This window comes from Gracilinanus agilis, chromosome 4 (genome assembly GCF_016433145.1).
Source record: "Gracilinanus agilis isolate LMUSP501 chromosome 4, AgileGrace, whole genome shotgun sequence".
Taxonomy (NCBI): domain Eukaryota; kingdom Metazoa; phylum Chordata; class Mammalia; order Didelphimorphia; family Didelphidae; genus Gracilinanus; species Gracilinanus agilis.
In genome coordinates this window covers 391,200,314-391,222,745 of record NC_058133.1, presented here as the reverse complement: position 1 = coordinate 391,222,745, position 22,432 = coordinate 391,200,314, and the positions used below count along the sequence as shown (strand labels likewise).

The following is a 22,432-nucleotide window of genomic DNA, read 5'->3' as shown; positions in this document are numbered from 1 at the left end:
CTGGCTTTCTCTTTTACCTGAAATGTACTTCTTTCTCACCTCCGCCTTACACAATGCTTTACTTTCTTCAAGATTGAAATCAAGTACCACATTTTATATGAAGCTTTTCTGATTCTCACTTCCCCAACTACTAGTCTTTCCCTTTCTTAAACTATCTCATATTTATTTTGTATTTATTCTGTATATACTTACTTCCTTGTCTCACTTACCTGTCATCTCCATCAATAAAACGTAAACTCATTGTTTGTCTATCTCATTCCTTAACACAATAGTACTAAACACTTGATTGATTGATTGCTACTAGAAAATGCTCTAACCCTTCAATCAATTTATGTTTTTCTAAAATGAAGTTCTGACTGTTTTAAACTGACCATGTCCCTGCCTTCAATAAATTCCAGTGCCTCCCTAATGTTTCAAGAATCAAATATCACCTCCTCTATTTGGCATGTAAAAATCCTCACAAACTCTTGCTTCCTACCTTCCTATTCTTATGCATTACTCTCCTCTGTTCACTTGACAGTTGTTGTTTGTCCCTCATTTTTTAAGATGATGAATGACATCATGGGGTGATATCTTGATTCGTGTCACTCTCTTCCAGTTTTGTTGAAGACAAGTGTAAAGGTAAAGGTCAGAAATATGGATGATGGTCCAATTTCAGTGAATGTAAGACTGGTATCTTTGATGTCTGACCAAGCTCCAAGTGCTCCACAGTGCCCGCTTCAGCTAACTTCATGGCCCCTTAGATTGTTCTCACTTGTCCATTCCACTGGGGGAAGTCTTCATATGCTTGGGGTAGACATTCCTATAACTCACCAATGAGGCTGAAGTCTGTCAGTTGCTCACAATCTGATTTGGCCCATCTGCCAAGATGATTTTTACTAGGTTGTAGCCTCTGTGCATATTAAAACTTTTTGGAGACAAAGGCAAGAGTTGGGTCAAAAGTGAACACCAAATATGGGTGAGCAGTCCTGAAAAAGACTTGGAAAGCCCTAACATATCAGAGGTGCTAGTTTCCTTGAATATTCCATACACCCAAGTAAAACCATGTGCTCATACTTGCTGTCCAGACACAATACTCCATCTTCCAAATCTCTGCCTTTTCTTTGTCTGTTCTTTGTACATGGAACATCCTTTTTCTTAACTTCTGACTTGCAAAACCTGGTTTCCTTAAAGACACCACAAGTATGACATTCTACCCCCTAAGTTTCTTTGTAACCAACTCTATATTACTTATATATTATATATGCCAACATATTTATACATGTCATTTCCACTGTCAAAATATAAACTACTTAAGGGTAGATCAGTTTTTGCTTTTTCTTTATATCTCTACCTTTTGTCACAATGCTGACTGTATGTTAAGGACTTAAGAAATGCTTGTAGATTGATTGGATAAGAACCTTTAAGACAATTTTGATGTAATGAGTGAAATGATTTTCATGGTATAGGCAACAAACAAATATAATTTATTCTCTAAATCTTTTAGTCAACTGTGTGATGGCAAAGATGTCTACTGTTGAATACCACATAAAAACACTTTTTTGCTCCCTTCTAATACCCTCATTAAGGATGACTTTGAAGCATGTATAGATTATTTTGGTAAATATTTAATAAAGATGATGTTAAAGGGATTTTCTTAATCTCTCTCTCAGTCTCCTCAAGAGGCTAGAGAGCAGGATTTCTAAGTAGATCAGAATTTGAAGGAGTCAATAAGTCAGAGTTGAAGATTCTATTACCTAAGAGACCAAGACCTGAAAAGAAGGAAGTAGCCTGCCCTCTGACAGAAAGTTAAGGGGGACAGTTGGTCAGTGAAAAGATAAGGAAGCAGCCACTGACAGTTGAGGGTCTTTGGCCTCTGGGATCTCTAGAGAGTAGGAGGTCTGTCTCTGAGGCAAAGGGAAACTGATCGTTGGGTTGCTTTAGAAAACTGATTGAAGGAGTGAGTAAGTGATGGCTGTCTATTATTTTATGGAGTTAGGTACTTAGTGAATAATTTATAGATAGAATAGAATAGATTAGGCCTGGTGTGCCAGGCAGAAGAACCTGTCCTAAGAAGACAGCGATAGTTTTAAGGAATTTTAGGTATAATGTGCCACCTTATTTTCCAAAATAACACAACTTCCCAATATCTTAAATTACTAAAAGTAAAATAAGGAAGTCGAATTAGAGAGCTTCTAAGGTTCCTTTCAGATCAAATTCTATAACCTTCAAAACCAGGGTACACAGTTTGGACTTTATCCAATTAATAATAGAGGGATACTGAGTGTTTTTGTTCAGAGGAGTAGCATAATAAATGGAACAGTATAATAAAATCAATACTTTAGGAAGAATAAACAGGTAGCAGGATTCAGGGTGATTTGAAGTCAAAGGAAGATACCAGAGAAATGAAAAATAGTTTGTACCATGATCCAAACCCAATCCTATCTCTCAGGCTTGAAGTGAGGATCAAATGAGATAATATTTGGAAAGCACTCAGCACAATACTTGACTGATAGTAGGTATTTAATGAATGCTTGTCCATTCTCCTCTTCCCCAAGAGCAAATACTGCTTTGAACCATTTATTTCCTTCGTTCATGGGAAAACATCAAAGTAGTCAAAAATCACTGTTTGATCTTTTCTCTCTCTCTTTCCCTCTCCTCTTCAAAACAGTCCCACAATAATCCTAACACTTTAAAAGTGAATACTTTTAATGTATTTAAGGCTAAGGACCTTTAGTTACACTGTTTGACCAATCTACATAGATGAAACAATGTAGAATATTGCACAATTATCTGTTGCATTACAGACTAAGCAGATGTTTCAGTTCATAAGTGAAGCAAATTGTACTTTGACTGAATAATTTCTCTAGCATAGATGTGGATAGAAATTTCAAAATTCAACAGTCTTGGTATTATTTTTGATTGGAGTCAGATAGGCAACTTATACTTCTGAATTCTCTGGAAAGTTGTGCAGTTTTATGTTTTATTTTGACAATGCCCAAATGACCTTAGGATGCTACACTATACAAACAATTATTAAATTCATTTTAAAGTTCTATTGTTCTAATCGCAAATTATCTGGACTTCTTCACTTGTAGTGAGTAAAAAGAACCACAGAAGATTAGTCATGCTCATGTGTATTTTTAATGACTAAAATTGCTTAGGAGATGACTGTGTGCCAAAATACAATGATCATATTCCAGAATCCTTTCTGACTAACACATATTTTCATTTCTCTCTTATTATCTTCCTGTTATAGAATTATAATAATAAAAGACTCATTTTCAGGAAGTTTTCCCAGATTGTTAAAAAGTGTTGGCCAAGACATTTATTTTTCTGGGTCTGGAAGTTGTGAGTCAATCCATACACCACTTTCTTTTGAGTATCAAAGTGTAAGCTGTCCTCTTACACATTCATGTCCACAAATTCACAAGCATTTGTGTCTGGACAAACAGTTTTGGTAGTGCCATGGATAGAATGCTGGGCCATAAGTTAGGACGACACATCTTCCTGGGTTCAAATCTGACACTAACTAACTGTATGACATCCCTGGGCAAATCACTTACCTTTGCTTGTCTCTGTTTCCTCCACTGTAAAATGAGCTGAAGAAGAAAATGCCAAACAACTCCTCCAATATCTTTGCCAAGGAAACCTCAAATTGGGATAGGAAGAATTGAACATGACTGAAAACCACTGAACCAACAACTTTGATGGCAAAGTTGCTGATTATGAAAAATGAATGTCCTTCAGTATTTCTGGAAATACTCTTCCCAACTTGCCATAGGTGGTCTGACTTAAGCTCCTTGTTTTAGGTTTTGGGACTCTTTCTCTTCTCCAGATTTGGCAAAGAATCTGATTCAAAATCGTCATGATTCCATTTCTGCAAATAAAGAACAAGAGATACTATTTATTCTTTCCATTTGCTCCTGGTGAGGGTAATACACATCTCTCTTCAACCTACTTCCCAGAATATGATCCAAAAATGTAAGAAACAGAAAAAGATACATTACTAATTTCAGTTTCCTATTTTATATTTACATTTTACATTTACAACTCCTGGTTCTTTGTGTTGGAACTTTGGCCCTAGCTATCACATTAACTCTCTGTGTGACCTATCTGGGGAGTTCTGCATTTTCAGGTTCTGCAAGTACATTTCAAATACAAAAATGCTTTGTTGCCAAATTAGTTTGAGAAATGCTGGTCTATATAGCAACAAATATCCAAGTAAATAATGAAAAATGTATTCCTAAACATGGACCTTTCCAAATACTTAGATGTTTGGTAATTTATAGATAAAAGATCCAAGTTTTAGACTGAAATGTTCAATGTTTATCCTGAAGATCTAGGCAAAATTTCTGAAGAAACTGGGATATGCCTTTCTGATGTTATTACCTAGAAGCTGAAAAAGAAATACTGCGAATAGGAGAATAACTAGATGCCAGACAAACTGGGGACACTCCCACACCTCACAAGGGAAGGTCTGACAGGTAAACACAGGGAAACCAAATGGGGATGTGAGATTTGAGAATGACAGTTGGTCAGGTAACTGACAATCTATCAACCAGGGAAAGCCAATGAAGTGGGTAACTTCAAGATGTGGGTTCTTTATGGCTTAGAGGAAACAGGAAGTACAAACAAACTGGGTTTATTGGTATTAAACGAGGGAAGAGGAAGAGAGGAGTTTTCTATTCTATGGAATAGTCCTAATGATTTAACTAAACTAAGTTCTAAAGTAAGCTAAACCTCTAACTAGAATAAGAGGGGCTGGAGAGGTGCGCTTCTCACTGCACTGGTTCACGGTGCTCCAAGATGATTGTAGATGTCACAGGAACCAGGCACAAGTCCAATATATAGCCAGTCAATCCAAAACTGCTCTAGGGAGTAAGGTAGATAAATCTGTTAAACAGTCCACCAACAGATAATCCAGTCCTTTCCTCAACCTAGGCCATGATAGTTGCTTGAACTATCTTCTCAGTGAAATCCAAATCCCACTCTATCAGCTCTTTGGATACCTGGCAAAGCTGGGCCACACAGCCAATACCTCCTCTTTTTCAGCTTGGCCAAACCACCCACTCTCCTTCAAAACCGGGCTCCATTCCATTATGGGACTCTCAGGTCTTTAGAGACAGCCTGACAGCCTGGGTGCTAATTTCCTACTTTCCTCATTAAAAAACCAAGGAAGATTGTATCTTAGATTATCTAGGAAGAGAATCAATTTCAAAAAAAGCAACAGTACTTAATTCCTGTGTGACCGTGGGCAAGTCACTTAACCCCCATTGCCTAGTCCTTACCACTCTTTTGTCTTGAAACCAATACTCAGTATTGATTCTAAGATGAAAGTTAAGGATTTTTAAAGAGGATTTTATTCTCTTGATGATACACCTTAAAGAACAGCATAAATTTAAATTATTTTATATCATTCTCATCTTTTTTGAAGAAGTTCAGCTAGAAATTGCACTTGGGCAAGTCATTATACAGTCATTGTTTTTTTACATTTAAAATTCTATTGGCATTTGCAGAGATGGATAAAATAATTGCCTTTTGTAGTTAAAGAAAAGTATTGATATGTAAACTCTTTCTCTGCAGGATAACCCTAATAGCACATAAGAAAATAAATATGATATATATCTTATCCTGGTTCCACATCATTTTGATTTTTTCTGTTAAATATTTATATTTTGAAAGATTTTTTCTTTCATATGGCTTGGAAACTCTGAATATTTATGACATCTTTTTAAATATTAATTTTTTATGAATTACTATTGTTATGGTTATCTTATTTTTCTTAACTTACTGTGATAAAATTCAGATAGAAATGTTCCTGACCACCATTCTGCTATTATTCTCATATGTTTAATGTTTTCAAGTAGATGGCTACATTTTGTAATTAAATTAAAGTTTTGAGACATAAGCTCAGTGTCTACCTAAAAAAAATCTTTCAAGTAGTTCATACTCAAGAAGGGAAGAATGAACTTCTATTTAATTATAAGCATGGGTAGAGTTGTCCAATTTACCTCAAAAGTATTTTCCACTGACCTACTTGTGAGAACCTTTGTTTTATTTTTCCTATTAGAGTAATAAATAGGTCAGATAACAAATGAAGGGGTATTATCTTCAGAAAGTTATGGCTAAATATTCTTATATCATTGGTGAATGGGTCTACTCTCTTCTCCCATGAGGATGTGTTAATTTTTTAGAACAACTAGGTGACATATTATTTCTAAGGAGAAAAGATACAGATTTGTCATATGTAGGTAAATTTCAAGAGGTAAGAATAAGAGAGAAAGTATTAAGAGGACTTTCCTTTTTTCAGAATATACTGAGTGCCTGAAGTCTTGAAACATTGTGGAGCCTTCCACCACTTAATAGTAACTTGCCTTTATCGAATACTTAATAAATACTTTTGGCTACTGCTAATAAAAGAATACTACTTAATGCTTCACTTAGGGAAAAACAAGTGGGTAAAGTGAGCCTATTCTGGCATTTACTTGGATGCCTATAGTGCTGTTTCATCAGTGTAAATCTTGAACAGGATTTCCACTTCTGGTAACTAAGATGGTAGATTAAGAAACCCTCCCAGCTTACCCAAATCTTTCTTCAAACATCTTCACAACCACACACAAAAGGAAAAAAACCCTCAAAATGAGGAAAAGCAAGAGCAGACCAGCTTACAGGGTGAGAAGAGAGTGTAGATCAGCACTTGTGACACTGGGGAACTTGCAGGTCAAGGATCAGTCAGGTGCATGTGGCCTAGGGAAAGGTACCAGAAAAACCATCCCACTCACTGTGCCTGGGAAGTATACCAACAGGATCAGCTCACCAAGTTCAGCCCAGGATGGGGTACAGGTGGGGCCAGCCCACAAAACACAGCAAAGGAAAATGAACAGGTGGTACCAGCCCACAACATTCAGCATAAAAGAGGGTACAGGTAAGACCAGCTTATAGAATGTGGACCAAGGAATGGTACCAGTCAGACTAGTCTACCAAGTGCAGCCTAGGGAAAAAGTGTCATGGGATTGGGGGTCAGCTCATCTCCCAAAACACCAGGGGAATTTTCAACAGGGAAAATGGAACCTAAATGGATGAAACAGCTGGGAACATCCCAACAATTCAACCAATCCCCTTTCCCCCACAAGAGCACACTATGGGATCCAAAAGTAGCAAGACTTACTCTAAATGCCAAAGCAGACTATACTGTAGGCTGGAGACACTTTCTACACCAGGAGCAAAGTAGAAATTCAACATATAGACAAAGTAGTGAAAAACAAAAAGAAAAACTGGTAGATCAAAAAACAAAGGAAAAATCTGACCTTAGTTATTTTAGTGACAGATCAGAATAAAAACTTGGACGAGGACAAAAATGCCAAAATGGAAACATATGAAACCTCAAAGGCAAAGGCAAAAAGTGTGTCAGCCAAGAAGTTAAAAAATCAAATAAGAGAAATGACAGTCACCAACTTGAAAAAAAAATCTAAAGAGAAAAACTCCTCTCTAAAAACTAGAATGGGCCAAATGGAAATGGAGCAAAAACACTGAAGAAAAAATTTCCTAAAGACTAGAATGGATCAAATGGAAAAGAAGGTTCAAAAATAAAAAATGAACAAAACAACTACTTTGAGAGCAAAATTGGCCAAATGAAAAATGAATCACCAAAGCATAAGGAAGAAAATAACTGTCTAAAAATTAGAATTGGACAAGTGGAAGCTAATACTTCCATAATAAGTTAGGAAATAATAAAAAAAATTTTTAAAAAAATAAAAAAAAGATTTTAAATTTATCACTAGAAAAACAACTGATCTGGAGAATAGATTAAGAAGAGATAATCTAAGAATCATTGGAATACCTGAAAGGCATGATTATATTGGGTTTAAAATTAATATCTACCACATTCTTATTTTCTATAAAATTTATTAATAATCACTTCAAATAGAAAAGATAGATAAGGATAGATTTAAATTCCCTTACTCTAATTTTGTCTGACCATGTGTAACTCAGCCTTGCAAGATTCTCTGTCTGTTCTCCTCCCTGCTCCAGGACATTCTGAGCCAAAAAGACCTAGGTGGGCTCTACTCAAACCCTTTTATCATGTAGATAATGAGATGGACTGGGTAGACAATGGGGGAGGGGACAAAATTCCCTCTGCACAATCATAAAAATTCAGGGCAACTTATTTCAAGAAATCATCTGGAAAACTGTCCAAATATCCTTAAAAAAGAGGGGGAAATAGAAATGGAAAGAATTCACTGATCATATCCTTTAAGAGAACTCAAAATAAAACATCCCAGGACTAGTAAAATTCCACAACTCCTAGGCCAAGGAAAAAGTACTGTAAGCAGATGGAAGGAAACAATTTATGTATCATGGAGCTATAGTCAGTATTACACAAGAGTTAGAAGCTTCTATATTAAAAGAATGGAAAGTGTAGAACATGATATTCTAGGATTAATCTACTTTGAGAAACTTAGCATAATCCTCCAGAGGAAACATCATCATTTAATGAAATAGAGGACTGCCAGGTATTTCTGAAAAAAGACCAAAGGTGAAAAGAAAATTTGTGGATCAAATTTAACACTCAATAGAAGCATAAAACTTTAAATGGAAAAGTGAAAATTTAAGAGATTTAATAAGTTTGAATTGATTGCATTCTTATGTGGTAATGTGATAATTAAGTTACTTAAGACATTTATGATATTAGAGATGCATAAGGTACTTAAGGTATATTTATGATATTAGAGATACCAAGATACTTAAGTTACTTAAGATACTTAAGAATTTTATCACTATTGGGACAAAAAGGAAGTATGCCTAGACAGAAGGGGATAAGTTGAATAAGAAGGGAAGATATAAAAAAGGGGAGGGATAAGAAAAAGTAACACATTGAGAAAAGAAAAAAGGAGAAATAGAAGGGGAATTAATTATCTTACATGAAGAAGTGTGAAAAAGGAGAGGTTGTGGGGTTGATGGACAATACCTTAACCTTACTTTCATGGGAATAACATTCATACTAAATTTGCTATATGAACATATCTTCTCCAACAGAAAACTAGGAGGGAGGGGGAAATGAACAAAAGGGAAAATGAATTGAGGGAGGCAGTACTCAGAAGCAAAATGTTTGTGAACACTGAAAGGCTAAAAAGATAGAGAAAAAGATAATAATGGAGAAAATAAGGAGAGTAACTGATAGTAATCATAACTATGAATATAAGTAGGCTGAACTCATAATATTGAAGAGAAAAGCAGAGTGGATTAAGATCCAGAATGACACAATATTCTATCTATAAGAAACACATTTAAATCAGTGAAAGCCCCATAAAGTAAGGTAAGGTACTGGAGCAGAATTGATTATGCATCAACTAAAGTAAAAAAAGAAAAAGGAGGGGGCAGCTGGGTAGCTCAGTGGATTGAGAGCCAGGCCTAGAGACGGGAGGTCCTAGGTTCAAATCCGAACTCAGACACTTCCCAGCTGTGTGATCCTGGGCAAGTCACTTGACCCCCATTGCCTACCCTTACCACTCTTCCACCTATAAGTCAATACACAGAAGTAAAGGGTTTAAAAAAATGAAAAAAAAAGGAAACCAATCATGCTCTCAGACAAAGCAAAAGTAAAACTTGATCTAATTAAAAGAGACAAGGAAGAAAATTGCATCTTGATAAAAGGTACCATGGACAATGAAGCAATATCAAAACTAAACATGAACCAAATGGTAAAGCACCTAAATTTCTAAAGGAGAAATTATATGAATTGCAGGAGGAAATACTTGTGGGAGTTCTCAACATTCCACTCTGAGAACTAGATAAATCTAACCAAAAAATAAACAAGAAAGAAGTTGAGGTAGGTAAAACTTTTGAAAAGTTCTATATGGCAGACCTCTGGAGAAAACTGAATAGGAAGAGAAGGAATAGACCTTTTTCTCAGAAGAACACAGCAACTTCACAAAATTGACCACATAATAGAATATAAAAACCTCAAACCAAATATAGAAAATCAGAAGTATTAAATGCCTCCTTTTCAGATCATAATAGAATTAAAATCACCTTCAACACAAGGCAGTAGAAAGAACAATTAACTGCATGCTAAATATTCTTCTCCTATAGAATTAGTGGGTCAAAAAACAAATTATAGAGAAAAAGAATAATTTTCATAAAGAAAATTATAATAAAAGGGCAACATATCAAAATCCATAAGATGAAGATAAAGCAGAATTTAGGGAGAAATTTATTTCTCTAAATGCTTACATCAATAAAATAGGAAAAGAACAGATCAGTGAATTGGACATTTAACTAAAAGAAAACTAGAAAAAGAACAAATAAAAAATCCTAATTAACAAAAATTGCAAATCCTGAAAATCAAAGGAGAGATTACTAAAGTTGAAAGTAAAAAAAAATTAACTAATAAAATAAGACAAAGAACAATTTTTATTATAGAAAAAATAAAAAAGATAAACTATTGGACTAATTTAATTCAAAAATAAATTACTAGTATCAAAAATAAAAAAAATTAATTCATAGCCAATGAATGAAGAAACTGCCCAACCATATTCAAATAACCTGACAATCTAAGAGAAATAGATGAACATTTAAAAGATGTAATAGAATAATAATAGAATAGAATAGAAAAAAATAGAATACTTAACTCTATCTCAGATAAAAGAAATTTAATCAATTATCAACAAATTCTCTCAGAAAAAATCCCCAGGGCCAGATGAATTGACAAGTGAATTCTATCAAAAATTTATAGAACAATTAATTTCAATACCAAATAAGCTATTTTAAAAACTAAAGAAGGAATCCTACCCAGTTCCTTTTATGACACAAATATGGTGCTTATACCTAAACCAGGAAGAGGAAAAAAATAGAGAAATAAAGCTATAGACCTATCTCCCTAATGGATATTAATGCAAAAATTTTAAATAAAACAGTAGCAAGAGTATTACAGCAATATTTCATAAGGATCATATACTAAGGTATTATTTGTAATGGAGATAAGATCAATAAGATCAGGAGTGAAACAAGGATGCACATTTTCACCACTCATTCAATATTGAACTGGAAAAACTAGCTATAAAAATAAAAGAAGAAAAAAAGAATTAGAATAGACATTGAGGAAACAAAGTTATCACTCTTTGAAGATGATACAATGGTATATTTAGAGAATCCAAGAGATTCAAATACAATAATTAACCAAAACAAACAACAACATTAGCAAAGTTGAAGAATATCAATTAAAAGCACATAAATCGCCAGCATTTCTACATACCAAACAACAAAGTACAACTAGAAATAGAAAAATGAATTCTATATAACTGAAGACAACATAAAATACCTAGTACCTACCAAAACAAACTCAAGTGTATGATCAGAATTATACATATTTTGCCCACAAAGCAAGACCTAAACAGTTGGAAAAAAATTTAAGTGTTCATGAGTAGACAAAGCCAACATAACAAAAATGGCAGTTCTGCTTTATCTATTCAGTGGCATTCCAATCAGTTTACCCCTAAAATATTTCTCAGAGCTAGGAAAAAAACCCAGTAGCTAAATTCATGAGGAAGAACAAAAGGTCAAGAATACCAAGATATTTAACTTTTTAAAAATGAACAATGGAGACCTAAATATAACAGATCTCAAATTCTATTATAAAGCAGTAAGCATCAAAAAAAAATATTGTACTGACTAAGAAATAAAGTAGTTGATCAGTGGATAGATCAGGTAACCAACACATAGTGATAAATAACCTAGTATTCAATAAACCCAAAGGTCTAAACTTTTGCTTTATTTTGGTTTGTTTTTATTTAAATTTGTTACTTTGTTACATTTAAATACCCAGTTAACTCTGTCTTTCCCTTTCCACCCCATTAGAAAAGATGTTATTTGACAAAAATATATATGTGCATATAAATCCATATCATATTTCTACTTATCAGTTCTCTAGAAGTGGAAATATGTCATTATTCAAACAATATTTTTGATGCTGTATATAGTATTCTCTTGGTTCTGCTTATTTCACTGTTCATAATTTCATATGTCTTTCTATATTTTTCAAAAATTCATTTGCTCATTATTTCTTATACAATCATATACCACAATTTGCTTGGCTATTCTCCAATTGATGGTCATCCTCTCAATTTCTCATTCTGTCACCACAAAGAGAGCTGTTATAAATATTTTGGAACACATAGGCTCTTTTCCTTTTCCTCTGACCTCCTTGGGAAATAGAAATAATATTTCTGGATCTAAAGGTATACACTGTTTTATAACTCTCAGGGAATAATTACAAATTGCCCTCCCAAATGGCAATATCAGTGTACAATTCCACCAACAGTGTCTTAGTGTCTTCATTTTTCCACATCCTGGCCAAAATTTGTCATAGTTCCCTTTTATCATTTTAGTCAATCTGATAGATATGAGATGATATCTCAGAAATTTTTTGATTTATATTTCTCTAATCAGTAGTGAATTAGAGCATTTTCATATAGTTATATAGCTTTAATTTCTTCAGTTTGAAAACTATTTATTGATATATTTTGACCATTTATGAATTGGAATATTCTTATGCATCTGACAAAGTTCACTATATATTTCACATCTGAGACCTCTTTCTGAGAAACTGTCTATAAATGTTTCCCCAAATTACGACTCTCTTTCTAATCTTGGCTACCTTAGTTTTATTTGCAGAAAACCCTTTTAATGTATTCAGTTATCCATTTTACATTTCACAATGCTTTCTATTATTTGCTGATTCATAAAATCTCCTACCCATAAATCTGATATGTATTATGTTCCTTTTTCTGCAGCTTTGCTTATTTTACCTCTTTATGCCTAGGTCATCTATTCATTTTTACCTTACCTTGGTATTAGTGTGAAATATTGGTCTATATATAGTTTCTGCCAGACTACTTTTCATTTTACCCAACAATTTTATCAAATAGTGAATTCTTATCTCCAAAACATGGACCTTAACTTGGATCAAATACTAGGTTGTTAGAATCTTTTATAGTTGTTTGTGGTATGTCTGTTCCATTCCAATGAATAACTTTTCTATTTCTTAGCTAGCACCAGATAGTTTTGCTTTATAATATAGGTAAAAATCTTGTACTGCTAGATATCCTGTACATTTGTATTGTTAATCCCTTTGATATTCTCATGACTGTTTTTTTCAAATGAATTTTGTTATTATTTTTTCTAACTTAAAAATTATTTTTTGTTAATTCAATTTGGCTTGCATTGAGTAAGTAGATTTGTTTAAGTAAGATGGTTATTTTAATTATTTTGACTCTCCCCACTCATAAAAAATTGATATTTCTCAATTAGTTATATTTAATTTTATTTGTATGAAATGTTTTATAATTACGTTTATATAGATATTTTTAGTGATATATAGAAATGGTGATGATTTATGTAGATTTATTTTGTCTCTTGCTACTTTGATAAAATTATTGATAGTTTAAGTTAATTTCTAAGTTGAATTTCTGGGGTTTCCATATATACCATCATGTTGTCTTCAAACAAAGATAGTTTTAATACCTCTTTGCTCATTACAATACCTTCAATTTCCTTTTTTTCTCTTACTGCTTTTGCTAGCATTTCTAATACACCATTAAATAATATTGGTGATGATGGGCATCCTTGTTTCACTCTTGATCTTATAGGGAAGGCACAAGTTAATATTTATTGATGGTTTTAAGTTCATACTTCTTATTTCATCAAACATTTAAATATTATCTAATTCCAATATTAAATAAATTATTTGCACAATTATAAAAAAGGAGTCCTACCAAATTTCTTTTATGAAAAAATATGGTTCTGATATCTAAACTAGGAAGAGCAAAAACAGAGAAAGAAAATTATAAACCCATTCCATTAATGAATATAGATGCAAAAGTCCTAAATAAAATGTTAGCTAGGAGAGTACAATATATAAAAAATATTATGCATCATGATCAAACAGATTTTTACTAGGTGAGAAAGGATGATTTAATATAAAGAACTATTAACATAATTTATTACATTAAGAAGAAAGAAACAAAAATGATATGACTAAATTTATAAATACAAAAAAAAGACAAGACTCATTCCTGTAAATTTTTCTGGAAAACTTAGCCAAAAATGCATTTTCCCCTAAGTTCCAACCTTTTGGGAGAACTCACAATTTGACAAAAACTTCTAGGGAAACTGGAAAATGATATGACAGAAACTAAGCATAGACCAACATCTTATCCCATATACTAATATAAAAATAAAAATGAATACATAATCTAGAAATCAAAGGTAATAGCATAAATAAATTAGGGGAACACATAATAGTTTACCTGTTACACTTATGGATAAGAGAAGAATTTAGGACCAAACAAGAGACACAGAACATTATGAAAAGTAAAATGGATAATTTTGATTACATTAACTGAAAAATAAAGTTTTATACAAACCAAAGCAATGCAACAAGATTAGAAAGGAAAAAAATAACTGGTAAGTTTTTTATAGCAAGTATTTCTGACAAAGGCTTCATTTCTCCAATATACAGAGAACAGAGGAAAATTTATAAGACCACAAGTCATTCCCCAATTGATAAATTGTCAAAGGACATGTAAAGGAAGCTCTTAGATTAAGAAATGAAAACCATCTATAATTACAGGAAAGCATCTTCCAAATCACTATTAGATTAGATTAGAGAAATGCAAATTAAAATAGCTCTAAGGTGCTACCTCACACCTATCAGATTTGCTAATATGAGAAAAGTAGGAAATGATGAACACTGGAGGGGATATGGAAAAATTGGAACACTAAAACACTGTTGATGGAGATGTGAACTGATAAAACCATTCTGGAGACAAGTCCAGAACTATGCCCAAAGCACCTGAAAACTGTGGATATCTTTTGTCTCAGAAATATCACTAGTAGGTTTCTATCCCAAGACCAAAAATAGTGGAAAAGGGCTGATTTGTACAAAAAATATTTATAGCTGCTCTTTTTTTTTTTTGGAAAAAAATTGAAATTGAAGGGATGTCCATCAATTGGGGAATGACTGAACAAGTTGTGGTATATGGTGTAATGAAATGCTATTGTGCCATAAGAAACAACAAACAGGATAATTTCAGAAAAACTTGGAAATATGTTTATAAACTCATGCAAACTGAAGTGAGCAGAATCAGGAGAACACTGTTTTCAGTAAGAGAACTGTTGTACAATGATCAACTATGAAGGACTAAGCTATTATCAGCAATACAAGGATCCAAGAAAACTCTATGGACTCATAATGAAACATTATTTCCACAAGCCACAGAAGGAACTGACAAAATATGAATACAGATAAATGATACCATTTATCACCTTATTTCCTTAATGAGTTTTTTCTTGCATATATGATATGTTTTCTTTCATATCATGAGGAATATGGAAATTTATGTTGCATGACAACACTGGAACAACCTATATCAGATGGTTACCATCTGTGGAGTGGGTGGGAAGGAATTTTTAATGAAAAAATAAAAAAAAATCTTTGTAAAAATTATTTCTACATGTAATGTAATAAGGGAATAAATCAAGTGGATGGGTCAGTAGGTGGGAAAGGAGGGTGCAATAGTGGAGGTAGTAGATGGAGGTGGTAGGAGAGATGATGAGGTAATTGGGCAGGCAGCTGCAACAAGGAGACACAGGCTGGGTACACAGGCTTGAAACAGAGGACACTGAAAGGAAATGGGCTGAACCCTTCCAGGTAGGAAGGGCACTTCTACAGACAAAAGGTTAGGGCCAGTCAGAAATGGTTTGAAACTAATTAAAAGGCTTTCTAGTCAGTTTCTCAAGTTCACAAAGGAGGAGTCCCAAGGCTCTTCCCTGCTTGTGAAATAGAAGGGCTTCTCAGAGGAAGTATAGAGATCACCACTTCCTCCAAGATGGATGCCTCCAGCTCCCCTCAGGACCCCAAGAGAAACTATTCCTTTGTCTCCTTATCCTCTTTTATCATTCAACCAATGAGTTAGCAGAAGGTTTGATTAAATGACAACAGGGTTTATTAAGTTTCAGGGTTGATTATAAAGGACAGAGGGATACAAGGTTTCTCTAACAATCGCCTAGGGAGAGTTTCAGGTGGGGGAGGGACACAGGAATGGGAGACTGAGATAGAGCCTGCTCTCACTCAGCCCCAGGAGGTTTTGTTGCCTTTAAGGTTAAGGAAGTTATACACAATGAATCAGAAGATAATTTGTATCAAGTGTAAGCCCTACTTGACTATGGGGAAAAACTAAGTCTTCAAAGTTTGATTGCTACCACCAAAATCCACCCTTCTCCCAAACCTACAGGTAATTAGGAAAGGAAATGGTGATTGAAATAGGGAAGGTCAGGGAGATCCAGAGGAATTGGCTAAGCTACAAAATCTCAAGAGAAAAGGCACAGATTCAAGGCCAGGTTTCAGCCCAAAGACCAAGCTCAGTTGGCCCTTCCACTCTGAAATCACAAATGAATCAATGATTTGAAGGAAGAGTGAACCCCTGACAAAAGATAGGACTAGGGTACTGGAATAGGGAGGATACACTTAGAAGAATGCAAAGGTTACCAAAAGTAAAGAGGGAAGAGATGCTTATGAAAAACTTTTGAGTTATCTCAACATCTTGTTAACATCTAATTATAGAACATAATCATCTTGTGGCAAACGGAAGAGAATTCAAGAACTGTTGCCTTTCTTCTTGCTTGAGACAATGCATAGGCTAACTGCTATGATGATTCTTTCTTGATGGTTCCTTTAGAAATAGGATCATAGATCTAAAATTACAAAGAAACTCTGAGGAGATCTAGTCCATTTCTCTTCTCTTACAGATAAGAAACAAGTCCAAGGAAGTTAAATAATTTCCCCATAGTCATAGCAAGAGTATGTAGTAGAACAATGATTGGAACACAGGTCTAAACCCTGTGCTTTCCCTATTACACTATATTCCCTATTACACTATATTTATCACTTCACTAAACTCTAACCTGGATTTGTACGATTAACCTTCCTGGAATGTGGATCTGGACCTCTTTCCCAGGCAGTGGCTGACCGTTCCAGTGAAAAGAGAGTGCTGGAAGGAGATGGAGCTCTGTTTTTTTAATTTCATGCTCAAGAGAAATATAACCAGTATCTTTCTGGTCCTGAAGGTGAGAATAAAACCATGTTTGTTTTGTTGTGCTTACCCTTCTAAAGCAGGGACTGCTCTTTCCTGTCCTCTTTCTCCTCCAAAATAAATCCCCTGGAAAATTAAATGTGTTGAAACTTGGAAAGGAGAGTGTAGGGGGAAGAGGAGAGAAAAATCCCAGATTGTCACTAGCCTTACAGTGAATCATAAACTCTGGATCAGTTACCCATGTTTCTCTTGATCCAGTGGCTAACTCCATCAGCATGTTCCCTTCACAGGAAGCATCTATGTTAAACATCATTATCAACTCCCCAAATGAGACACCCATCCAAAAGCGCATGGGAGGTTTCTCGGCTGCCATGAGCTGCCCACAGACAGTCCCTTTGCTCTATTTGCTTGTTCCACTATGTAATAGCTCAACTTGAGTATCAACAAGATAAGCTTTTAAGGGCAGAATATTTCCAGCTGTTGTGGTCAGGCAGCAGCAGCAGCAGCAGCAGGTTCTTATCTATGGACAGCAGAACAATGCTGTGCACTCGATGCTGTGGCAGTGTCAGAGGGAAGCATGTGGTCTCTGTACACAGTAGCACACGATCCAATAGACAGCAATTAGCACCAGAAGAATGAAGATGAACGGGGCATATACATAACCTTCATAAAAATGTCATGGAGGAGAAGCCTTACATACCATATGGATCTATGCAGGGCTTTTCTTGTGGCTTTCTCATGGCTTGGTTTTATACTCATTCCAAGAGATCCCTTATTTACGTGTTTCTCTAGCCCCCACTGCTGCAAACTTCCCATGCAAGTCTTCTGTAAAGTAAAGAAATATAGTTTTTATGGACAGTGGGTAGCCTTGAGAAAGACATGTATGCTTCATCATTTTGTGCCTGCCTTTGTTTTTGGTTTCTAGCCCAACTACATTTATCTGAACTAAATGCCCAGGGTTAATTGAATTTATCTTCCTTTCTTAAAAAATTATCACACTTGGGTTTTAATGCTCAAGTTTCCTAGTTAGAAGCACCTCCATGATTTCCACATTCTTTTCTTTTTATTTATTTATTTAGAATATTTTTCCATGGCTACATGATTCATAATTTTTCCCACCCTTCTTCCCTCCTCCCTCCTGAAGCTGAGAAGCAATCCCACTAGGTTATACATGTATCATTGTACAAAACCTGTTTCCATGTTATTCCTATTTGTAATAAAAAACCCTAATCATATCCCGATGAAAACACATGATTGATCATATGTTTTTCTTCTGCGTTTCTGCCCACACAGTTCTTTCTCTGGATGTGAATGGTGTTCTTTCTCATAAGTTCCTCGGTGTTGTCCTGGGTCATTGCATTGCTGCTAGTAGAGAAGTCCATTACATTCAGTTTTGCCACAGTGTATCAGTCTCTGTGTACAATGTTCTCTTGGTTCTGCTCCTTTTGCTCTGCATCAATTCCTGGAGGTCATTCCAGTTCACATGGAAGTCCTCCAGTTCATTATTCCTTTGAACACAATAGTATTCCATCACCAGCAGATACCAAAATTTGTTCAGCCATTCCCCAATCGATGGACACCTCCTCATTTTCCAAAGTTTTGCCACTACAAAGAGCACAGCTATCAATATTTTTGTTCCAGTATTATCCCCTATTATATCTTTTGGGGAACAAACCCAGCTGTGGAATGGTTGGATCAAAGGGCAAGCATTCTTTTATAGCCCTTTGGGCATAATTCCAAATTGCCCTCAAGAATGGTTGGACCAATTCACACTCCACCAGCAGTGCATTAGTGTCCAAATTTTGCCACATCCCCTCCAATATTTATCACTTTCCTTTACTGTCATATTGGCATCTGCTAGGTATAAGGTGGTACCTCAGATTTGTTTTCATTTCCATTTCTCTAATCTGGAGGAATTTAGAACACTTTTTCATGTGCTTATTGAGAGTTTTGATTTCTTCATGTGAAAACTGCCTATTCATGTCCCTTGACAATTTGTAAATTGGGGAAAGGCTTGATTGTAAATTTGACTTAGTTCCTTATATATTTGGGAAATTAAACCTTTGTCAGAGAGTTTTGTTATAAAAATATTTTCCCTGTTCCACATTCTTTTCTAAAGAATAAATGCCATTTAAAATATTTTTTCCTAAAGAGTTCCTATAAATTTCTTTCTTATTTTGTATTGTTTTTGGAATAGACTTAAATAGGAAAAACTTCCTAAGTAAGGTTTTATATAATAAAATAATAATATAACTCTCAATATATTATGAGCTCCTTGATAGTAGAAACTTTTTTATTTTGATTTTGATATCTTTGTTGTTTCAGTCTAGAGTATAGTATGTACTATTTTGTTTTTAACTTTATCTTCCGTCTTAGAATTGATGTCAATTAGTCCCAAGATAGAAGAACAGTAAGGATAGGCATTGGGGCTTGTGAGCTGCCAACGGTCATATAGCCAAGAAATATCTGAGGCCAGTTTTTGACCCAGGACCTCCCATCCCCAGACCTGGCTTTCAATCTCCTGAGTCACCTAGCTGCGTTAGGAAATCCTTTATTATTAAATGCTTGTTGATCGATTTTAAAGGTTCTATTCAATTCAACAATTTCTATTGTTTTGGGGCTCTATCTCTGCCATCAGTTCAAGAAGTCTATTCAAAGGGCACCTTTGCAACACAGCAGGTCTATGTGCAAATATTGTGACCAAGCAACAACTATTTTAACAAAGCATATGACATTTTGATGAATTTTTGTATTTGAATACAGGAAAATTTACTAAATTAATACCAGTGTTAGTGAATTTATGATTTTTCTCATATTTTTCCTCTGCTTATAGAATAAGACCTGATCCAATCCCTAGATGAATCATATTACAAAGAATTTTTAAAAAGTTATTAGTTATATACCATGTTTCCAAAAAGGTTTTGAGGTAAAACAGATAACTAGAATGAATATAAAAATAGATGAAAATAGAACAAAAATGAACAAATATATCTATTATGCATATTTTCTTTCCTACAAAGGAAATAATAAATTCATCATGTTATGTTCAAAATTATTCTACTTTTCTGGGCTTCCAATGGAACTTCTTTCTGCTCTCTTTTGTCTTTTAAAAAAATTCTTGATGATTTGTTTTTTTCCCCCTTCCTTTAGCTCTTTCATCTTTACAATTTTGTTACATTTGCTTTTGAAGTTTTAGTGTGTAGTTGTTCTTTCCCTTTACACTATTGTAGTTACTCTGTATATTGTTTATTTGGCTCTACTTCATTGCATCAGTTCACAAAGCTCTTACTATGCTCCTCTGTATTCATCACATGTGTTATTTCTTAGAGGTCAAGGTTTGAATGGCATAAGCTGACCTTGGACACCCTTTCAGCTCAGGATGCACCAAAGTTTTCTTCAACTACTATGGGACAGAGGGAAAATTTGGGGTTTGAGTGCTGCTGAACCAAAGGAGGTCATAGACCCCTAGAGGATTCAGTGGCTAACTATGTAATGCTTTCTGTTCTTCACCCTCTATCTGCACCAGTGGTGTTACCTCATTCTCCTTGCAGAATTCTGGTGGTATTTCTATAGATCCTTGGATAGAGTGGTAGTATCTAGAGATGATTCTTTTCATCTTAGTTGACTGGTATGTCTTTAACCACAGTGAAGTGTTTAAGGGAGATCTATAATCCTCTCTGTCCTAGTATGATGACTCCTTACCATAATCTTGCAGTTTTCTTTACCTTTACTTGACATAGGTTTTTCTTTTTCATTTTTCATACAAATAGTTTTTCTTCTCTTTAAATCAGATTTTGTTGTTGCTCAGTTGTTTCAGTCTTGCCCAACCCTTGGTGACCCATTTGGGGTTTTGGTGGCAAAGATGCTAGAGTACTTTGCCCTTTCCTTCTCCAGTTCATTTTAAAGATGATGTAACTAAGGCAGAGTTGAGTGACTTGTATAGGGTCACATGGTCTGAGGCCAGATTAGAACTCAGGAATTTTAGTCTTCCTGACTGCAGACCGTGTGCTCTATCATTATGCCACCTACTACCCTCTAAATCAGATTTAATTATTTATATAATTTATCAGTTTTCTCCTTTCCTACCACTACCAGATCCTAGTTTTATTTATCAATTTTATGGTTATTTTGCTTTCAAATTATTAATCTGATTTTCAAATTTTCTGATTTTTTTAGTCTTTTTATTTTTTTGTTATTTTTCTAGTTACATGCTTAATTCATTCGTATGTTCTTTCTCTTGTTCAGGTATAAAGTCCCTCTTAAGGACTGCTTTAAGCTACATCCTAAAAGTTTTGGTTTAGTGTTTCATTATTGTAATTTTCTTTAATGAAATTTTCTATTGTTTTTATGCCTTGTTCTTTTATCTACTCATTTTTAGGATTGATATTAAGTTTCCAAGTAACTTTCTTTTAAATTAAAAAAAAGAAATTTGCTTTAAAAGCCTGATAGAAATAATACTGAATAAAACATTCATCCCCAAACTTAGAATGTACTTTCCTACGAACATACACATTGTCTTTAGGAAGAAGGATGAGTCTGAAGTAAAGTATAATGATAGTGACATATAGAAGGAACACATAGGCAATTCAAAATTCCACAAGGGCCTTGATGCTTTTTCTTTCTCTAGAGAATTCATAAGTGTCAATGTTGGTAATGGACAAGATGCCAAGATGCTAAGTTAGGATAGTTTCTTTCAAGGTATGGTATCTTTGTTGGATTGAGCAGGGTAAGTTCATGGGCTATTGCTACTATTGAACTTATTTTTAATATTTCCTTCAAAGGCACTTTACTTAAAATAATTTTTGTCAAATTGTGGTCAGTAAATTATATTTTTACCATTTCTACTTTTTCTGCATTTGTTTGTGGTCTGTTTTTGTAAAGGTGCCATGCACAGGTGAAAACTGTCACTTGCATGCTATTCCCATTCATTAATCATTAATAACAATGGCCAATTTTTCTAGAGTTTTAATCAGTTTTAAGTTCTCTCTCTCTCTCTGGCTGTCTCTTTCTCATTAGTTTTGTCTTGGTCTGAAAGGAAATATTGGACTTCCCAATTATTACTTTCATACTCTATTTATTCAAGCAATTCTATTGTTTTTCTTTAAATATTTAGATGCTAGCATTTTGTGCATATATATTAAGTACTGACATTGTTTATTATCTATGGGGTCTTTAAACAAAAGTTAGTTTCCCCTTTAATATATATTTTATTATATAGATTTTTAACTTCTGCCTTGTGTGAAATAGGAATTTCTTACCTTGCTTTTTTTGATGTCACCTGAAGTACAATAGATTTAGCTCTAGGCCACTATTTTTTTAAAAATTTAAACATTTATTAATATTCATTTTTAACATGGTTA

The 22,432-nt window shown here is 34.2% G+C and overlaps 1 pseudogene; it reads right to left on the bottom strand.

The window, feature by feature from the left end:
• LOC123246609 overlaps nucleotides 1–733 on the bottom strand; it is a 115,953-nt pseudogene extending 115,220 nt beyond the window's left edge.
• Between the last annotated feature and the right edge of the window lie 21,699 nt (nucleotides 734–22,432).